Source organism: Dasypus novemcinctus, chromosome 7 (genome assembly GCF_030445035.2).
Source record: "Dasypus novemcinctus isolate mDasNov1 chromosome 7, mDasNov1.1.hap2, whole genome shotgun sequence".
Classification (NCBI taxonomy): domain Eukaryota; kingdom Metazoa; phylum Chordata; class Mammalia; order Cingulata; family Dasypodidae; genus Dasypus; species Dasypus novemcinctus.
The window spans coordinates 134217792-134225596 of NC_080679.1; positions in this window are offsets into that span (position 1 = coordinate 134217792).

The window sequence follows — 7805 nt, forward strand, 5'->3', positions numbered from 1 at the left end:
TCTCTCACTGTTAGTTTTGCCTGTTAGTGGATGTCATAGTGGACCCATACAGTCTCTACTCTTTGGTAGAACATTATGCTGAAGAAATTCATTCCTCTGTGTGCAGTTACAGTTCATTTTTTTCTTTGCTGCCCTGTATTCTATTGCATGAATGTGCCACAATGTTTATCCCACATTATTTTTTTAAATTTCCTGCCTTGTTTTAAAACACTTTTGCTACCTTCTAGTCATTACAAGGTTTCATGATTTTTGCAACCCCAGGGAAGGCCATGGGAGGGGAAGGCAGGCAGATATGGCTCCTTTACACAGTAAAAGTAGTTCACCCTCAGACCACTGGAGTTCAAAGATGAGCTGTTCCCCAGGCAGAAAACAGGTATTTCAGAGAAAGTCATATTCCTTCTGTGGCAGTTTGAAGTTCTTTTAGGAATTCCCAGAAGAAAAAGATTGTTTCCCTTCTCCACCCCACACTAAGATGGCTCCCTTGTCTGTCTGCTCGTTTCCACTCATTGTCTGCTCCTTGTGTCAGCTTGTCTTCTTTTAGGAGGCACCGAGAACAGAACCTGGGACCTCCAAGCTTGAAGTGGATGCCCAAACCACTTGAGCCACATTCACTCCCTGCTCATTTGTATACTTGTTGTGTCTGCTCATTGCATCTGCTCATCTCCCATGTGGGAGGTGGGCATCCAACTGCTTGAGCCACATCTGCTGCTTATTATGTTTTTTAAATTTAATTTTTTAAATTTATGTCTGTCCCCTTCCCCACCCCACCCCCCAATTGCCAGTTGTCTGCTCTCTGCGTCCATTCCCTGTGTTCTTCTGTGCCCGCTTGTATTCTTGTCAGCAGCTCCTGGAATCTGTGTCTCGTTTTGTTGTGTCATCTTGCTGCGTCAGCTCTCCATGTGTGCGGCGCCATTCCTGGGCAGGCTGCACTTTCTTTCGTGCTGGGTGGCTCTCCTTACGGGGTGCACTTTTTGCGCATGGGGCTCCCCTATGTGGGGGACACCCCTGCATGGTAGGGCACTCCTTGTGTGCATCAGCACTGCATATGGGCACTGCATCACATGGGTCAGGAGGCCCTGGGTTTGAATCCTGGACTGCCCATGTGGTAGGTGGATGCCCTATTTATTGGGCCAAATCTGTTTCCCCTTATTACCTTTTTAAACTAATCTGTTCTGGGTGTGAGACCCTTTTGACTGGATTATGTCAGTGAGGCATGATTCAGGCTGAGTCTCCACCCTCTTTCTAGGTCTGATATAAATGGAGACACAGGGAGAGAAATAGGAAAAGGAAGTCACTGGATTGATTCTGCCATGTTGAGGGAAACAGAAAAGCCCCGAGGGCTGAGGTCCTGGGGTCTGGAACCAGCAGAGCGATGAGGAGCGGAAACCGGCGCTCAAGAGCTGGGTCCCTGGAGTAGCTAAAGGTCGAGGAGACCAGCCCTGTGGCCTGCTGCCCACAGCTGAGCTCTGGGAGATGGTAGATTCTGGAGGGGAAGGCAGATACCTTGGCAGGGATCACCCGCCATCTTTCTTCACCACTTGGCAGCACGCCTGGACCGCCGTAGCTGACTTTGGTGAGAAAGCATCCTGATGGTGCCTTGATTTGGACGTATCACTGTCTTGGAACTTAACGCTTTTACCCCAAGTAAATCTCCTTAATGAAAGCCAGCACATTTCTAGTATTTTGCATCGGCAGCCCTTTGGCAAACTAAAACTCTCGCTCTCTGGCCCCAGGCTTCCGCCTGTCCTGCCCTCTGCCAGCCCGGCTGTGGGGAACTTAACCATCCTGACGTCCCAAAGAACATCGCTTTAGCCCATGACATTGATGACCCAATGAGCAGAAAGTAACATGTGCTGTAGATGCTTTTGAAAGCAACATGGCATCCAGAAGGTGGGAGAGGAACCCTGATCTTGGTACCAAGTACTGTGTCTGTTAGGGCCAGGCAAGAGAGACCACCCTAGGCCTATGCTCAAAGAGCCCACAGGTGCGGGCGCCAGCAGCCAGAGGAGAGCCCTTGCTGCTGAAAACCAGTCTTCCTCCAGCGCCTGCCGTGGGCAGAACCTCAAGGGAAAGGGGCCAAGGAGCCTGGGAGGTGTCATGTGCAGATCCAGGCCCAGCAGTGCAGCAAACAGAGAAGATGGGCTTGCCCTGAGCAATAATAGGGAAATAACCATTAACCAAGGGTTAATCTGAGTAAGATTGCTAGCTGTTGATTTTCTGGGAATATGTCAATAGCTACTCTTACTGATCTCTACTGAAACCTTAGAAATCCTGGGGCTTCTCCCAAAATGCCGTAGGCCGTCCCTGTCCTTGAAGCACTTGGTGCCTGATGGCTGGCCCTCACTTCTGATTTTCTGGCTCCTTGGTTGGCAGCTGTTGGATGAACTGAGAAGGAAAGAGAGGTCCTGTGCGCGTCCCTTCTTGCCCCTGGCTGAGTCAGAGGGACACAGCCTGAGGGTGAATGCCTTACAAAAGTTACCTTTTCAGAGATGCTCTTGTAGGAGGCCTTGGTGTCCAAACATAGGATGGGGCAACTAGACTGACTAGACAATTAACATCTAACCATAAAGGGAAAGTAAGGATCCCGGGACCCAGAGGAAGCTACACAACAGATACTGACATAGTGAGGAAGATGACAGCTAGCACCACGGCCTGCTCAGGGATCACAGAGAGCAGCCACGTCCAACGGAAAGCCCTGAACACAGGGTCGCAGCGCACTGAAACACGGGGCGACACCACGGCAGAGGGCCGCCGCCGCCGCGCTGTCTCCCTGCTCTCACAAGTATCTGGACTTGCCTGCTGAAGCTATGCAGCTGGTGGGTTCAACTTGTCAAAAGGTGAAGCAACACACATCTACAGCACGGGCACAAATGCGCCTGATTTGGACTAAACGTACCAAGGATATTTTCTTCCTTATCAGGGCAGGCATCTTACCTGATGAAGAAACTGTAGAGCCTTGGAACCCCCAGCACATGTTTCTCTAGAGATACAGAGAACCCAGATACTCAGCTACACCAACAGGCAGGAAGGAGGGTGCAGGAATAACAGGCCTCGGAAGTCCAGCAGCCGGATGGGGCCGGAGCATGCTCTGCTCACGGTGAGGCAGGAGGGGACAGACATGCAAGGGGGACGCGTCACACTGTCTGGCAGGGAGTGAATATGGTTTTTCCAGCCTTTGAGCACAGAGGTATTTTTGACTCAGCACCGCAACAGGACAACAATAGCTCGGCTTCTGCCAGCTGCCCAATTTAGATGTGAGGCCTCCTCTACATATATCTATCTCTTGCCTACTCAGAGAGAGGAGTTAACTTAGAATGCCCCCAAGTCAGAACTGCATTTTGCCTTTTCACTTTCTTTAGTAATAAACTTGAATTTAAAACAAGCAAGGCTTTTGGATCTCAAGGATCTTCTAATATATTGTGCTTGTAGAGAAGCGATGGTCCCAGGAGGGGTGTTGCCGATGTCCCTGGACCACTCTGCCATGGCTCATGCCCATCTCCCACCACCCCTTGCCCAGTCCGCTGGAGAGGAGAGGTCAGGGGGAATGCAGTCCCTTGGAGCAACCAGTGCCCTCTCTAGTGCCTGTACTCACCTCCTCGGTTTCCAGTTTTTCCCTGTTCTGTTATTATTTGATTCCTTATCTGTTTCTGTCTCTGGGATGAGAGCTGTTCCACAACTGAACTGCCATTACTCACCGCCATCTCCACAGCTCTCAGCCTAGGGATGTGTACATAGTACATGCTCAATTAATGTTTAACAGATAAAATGAAGAGGAAAAAACATGCTGAAATTGGTTTAGGTAAAAGAGGAGAAAAATTATTTATTCTCTTTTAAATGGGAGTATGTATTGAATATAATGTTGGAAATTCTAGCCAGAGTAATCAGGCAAGACAAGGAAATAAAAGGAATATATAATACAAAGGAGCAAATTAAACTGGGGTCCTTATTTACAGATGACATAATTGTGTATATAGAAAATTTCAAGAAATCTTTCTTAAAAATCTAATAAGTGGGTTCAGCAAGGTCACAGGATATAAGATCAACATTCAAAAATCAACTGTATGTCTCCCTACTGGCAATGAACATGTGGAAGCCAAAATTAAAAATACAATACCATTTATAATCATTAAACAAGAAGACCAACAGGGGAGCAGGTGTGACTGAAGAGATTAAGTGGCTGCTTTCCACATGGGAGGTCCTGTGTTCTGTTCCCTGTGCCTCCTAGAAGCAAGGACAAAACAACAAGCAAAACAAACAAAGAAACCAACTCCGGGGAGCCAATATGGCTCAGTGGTTGAGCTTAGCTTCCCACATATGAGGTCCTGGTCTCAGTATCTCAAAAAAAAAAAAGAAAGACAAGAAAAGAAAACCAACCAATGAACAACAACAACAACCACAAAAAACCAACAAAACACGTCAGTGTATAGCTAACAAAACACATACAGAATTTGTATGCTGAAAACTACAAAACAGAGAAATGGAAGAAGAAGATCCAAATAAATTAAGAGGCATACAGTGTTCATGGATTGGAAGACAAAATAGTAAAGATGGAAGTTCTCAAATTGATCAATAAGTTTAATGTAATTCCTATCACAAGTGTTTCGATAGGATAGGGTTTTTTTGGAGGCATAGAGAAGCATATTCTAAAATTTATATGATAAGGCACAGGGACAGGAAGCGGACTTGGCCCAGTGGTTAGGGTGTCCATCTACCACATGAGAGGTCCACGGTTCAAACCCCGGGCCTCCTTGACCTGTGTGGAGCTGGCCCATGCGCAGTGCTGATGCGTGCAAGGAGTGCCCTGCCACGCAGGGGTGTCCCCCGCGTAGGGGAGCCCCACGTGCAAGGAGGGCGCCCCATAAGGAGAGCTGCCCAGCGCGAAAGAAAGTACAGCCTGCCCAGGAATGGTGCCACCCACACGGAGAGTTGACGCAGCAAGATGATGCAACAAAAAGAAACACAGATTCCCGTGCCGCTGACAACACCAGAAGTGGACAAAAACAAGAACATGCAGCAAATGGACACAGAGAACAGACAACTGGGGGGGGGGGGGGACGGGGAAGGAGAGAGAAATAAATAAATCTTTAAAAAAAAAAGGCACAGGGACAAGAGTAGCTCAAACTATTTCAAAAAAAGAAGAAAAAAGTGGAAGGAATCACTCTATGATATAGCTACAGTCATCAAGACAGTGTAGTATTGGCAGAGGGACAGGCTCATAGGTCCTAGAACCCAGAACCCAGAAATAGTTCCCAGCCATGACACACCCAAGTACAGCCAACTGATTTTTTTTCAGGAGGTACCAGTGATGGAAGGCAAGACCTCGTACGTGGGAAGCAGGTGCTCAGCACCTGAGCTACATCTACTCCCCCAGCCAACTGATTTTTTTTTTTTAGTTAAGCCAGTAAAAATAATTTATTGGGCAGTGAGGGGAAAGAACAAAGCTTGCTGAGAAATGGGAGAGAAGGATGGAGATATGTACTGGGATTTGGTATGGGCTCCTCTAGACAGCGAGCTCTACTTTATGTAGTTACCTTTTAAACTAGTAATTATTCCTCCCCTTGTAATGCTAAGGGGAGGGGACCAGCTGTTGCTGGCTACCCCACCAATGGTGGGTGCCAGTGGTGAGGACTGCAGCCAACTGAGTTTTGACAAAGGTACAAAAGCAATTGAATGGGGAGGACTGATATTCTTGTCTCTCTTTTTTTTTAAGGTTTATTTTATTTATTTCTCTCACCCCCCAGTTGTCTGTTTTCTGTGTCCATTTGCTGCGTGTTCTTGTTTTTGTCCACTCTGTTGTCAGCGGCATGGGAATCTGTGTTTCTTTTTGTTGCGTTATCTTGCTGAGTCAGCTCTCCGTGTGTGCGGTGTCATTCCTGGGCAGGCTGTACTTTCTTTCGTGCTGGGCGGCTCTCCTTATGGGGTGCACTCCTTGCCCGTGGGGGACACCCCTGCATGGCAGGGCACTCCTTGCGTGCATCAACACTGCGCATGGCCAGCTCCACACGGGTCAAGGAGGCCTGGGGCTTGAATCGCGGACCTCCCATGTGGTAGACGGACGCCCTAACCACTGGGCCGAGTCCTCTTCCCCTGATATTCTTTTCAAATGATGCTAGAACTGTAATAGTCTGATGATGTTATCTCATAATCTATAATAAATGTTCCACAACAATGTAATGTGTTGGTGGAGGAGTGTTGCATGGGAATTCTGCACATTTTATGATTTGTAAGTCCATAAGTTCTCTAATAAAAATGTTTATATATTAAAAAATTATGCTGAAGCAATTGGATAGTCATAGGTCTTCCCCCCAAAAGAACCTTAACCTAAACCTTACACCTTATCCCAAAATTAACTCCAAATGGATCATAGGTTTAAATGTAAAATATGAAACTACAAAACTTACAGAAGAAAACATTCATAACTTGAGTCTGATAAACATTTCTGAGACATAACCTCAAAAGCATGAGACATGAAAGAAAAAAATCAATACGCTGGCCTTCATGAAACTTTTGCTCTATGAAAGACCCTGTTAAGAGTAAGAAGATATAAGCTGCGTACTGGGAAAATATATTTGCAAACCACATATCTGATAAAGCACTTATATCTAGAATATTCACAGAACTCTCAAAACTCAATAGTAAAAAACCAAGTCCAATTAGAAAATGGGCAACAGGCTTCAACAGGCATTTCAATGAAGAGCATATGCAGATGGCAATAAGCACCTGAAAGATTTGCCATCAGGGAAATGCAAATTAAAACCATAATATCACTACACACTTATCAGAATCACTAAAATAAGAAATACTGACAACACCAAATGCTGGAGACGATGCAGAGAAACTGGATCTCTCGTGTTGCTGGTGGACAGATGCTCTCTCAGTCGAGCCATGTCTGCCTCCCAGGAGATGCACTTCAGGTCACTTGATTAGATTGGGACTATGCCAGTGAGGTGTGACTCAGGATGAGTCTCCGCCCTCTTACTGGAACTGATACAGATGGAGACACAGAGAGACATGGGAAAAGGAAGCCACCATGTTTGATCCTGGCACGGGAGAGAATGGACTGCAGGTTTGCCCACAGCTGAGCTCCAGGAGAGATGCCCCGGGAGGCTGCAGGAGCGGAGGCTCAGGGAGAGGTGAGCTCTCTACCTGAGAGCTCGCAGCTGGACTCGGGAAGGAAGCAGAGCAGCTGAGGCTGATAGAGCAGGTCCAGAAAGAGACAAGCCCTGTGCCTGGCTGCCTCTCCCGTTGCTCTGGGAGACAGTAGATTCTGGAGGGGAATCTACTTGGCAGAGATCAGTGGCCATCTCAATTCACCGTGTGACCGGACAACAGGATCACAGTAGCTGCCTTCGGTGAGAAAGCATCTCTGATGGTGCCTTGATTTGCACATTTCAGGGCATTGGAACTATAAGCTTTAACCCCACATAAATACCCTTATAAAAGCCAACCCGTTTCTGGTACTTTGCTTCAGCAGCCCTGTGGCAAACTAAGACAGCTTGGGAGCCCCATTTCTGAGAGGTCCCCTGGTTCTGGCGCTTGACTCAGGCAGAAACCCATGACCCCTCAGGCCCAGGAGGTTCTGAGCAAAAGCCGTGGCTCTCCTTCTCCTGGAATGGAGAGGCCTGGCATCCGGATTTGCTGGGGGGAGAATCCCTGCCAGTGACATTGTCTGAGACTCTGCCTGGAGATGAGAGTACCTCCAGATCTGTCACTTACGGGATCTGTTTTAGTTTGCTAAAGTCTGCTGGAATGCAATATACCAGAAATGGGTTGGCTTTTACACTGGGAATTTATTAACTTGTAAG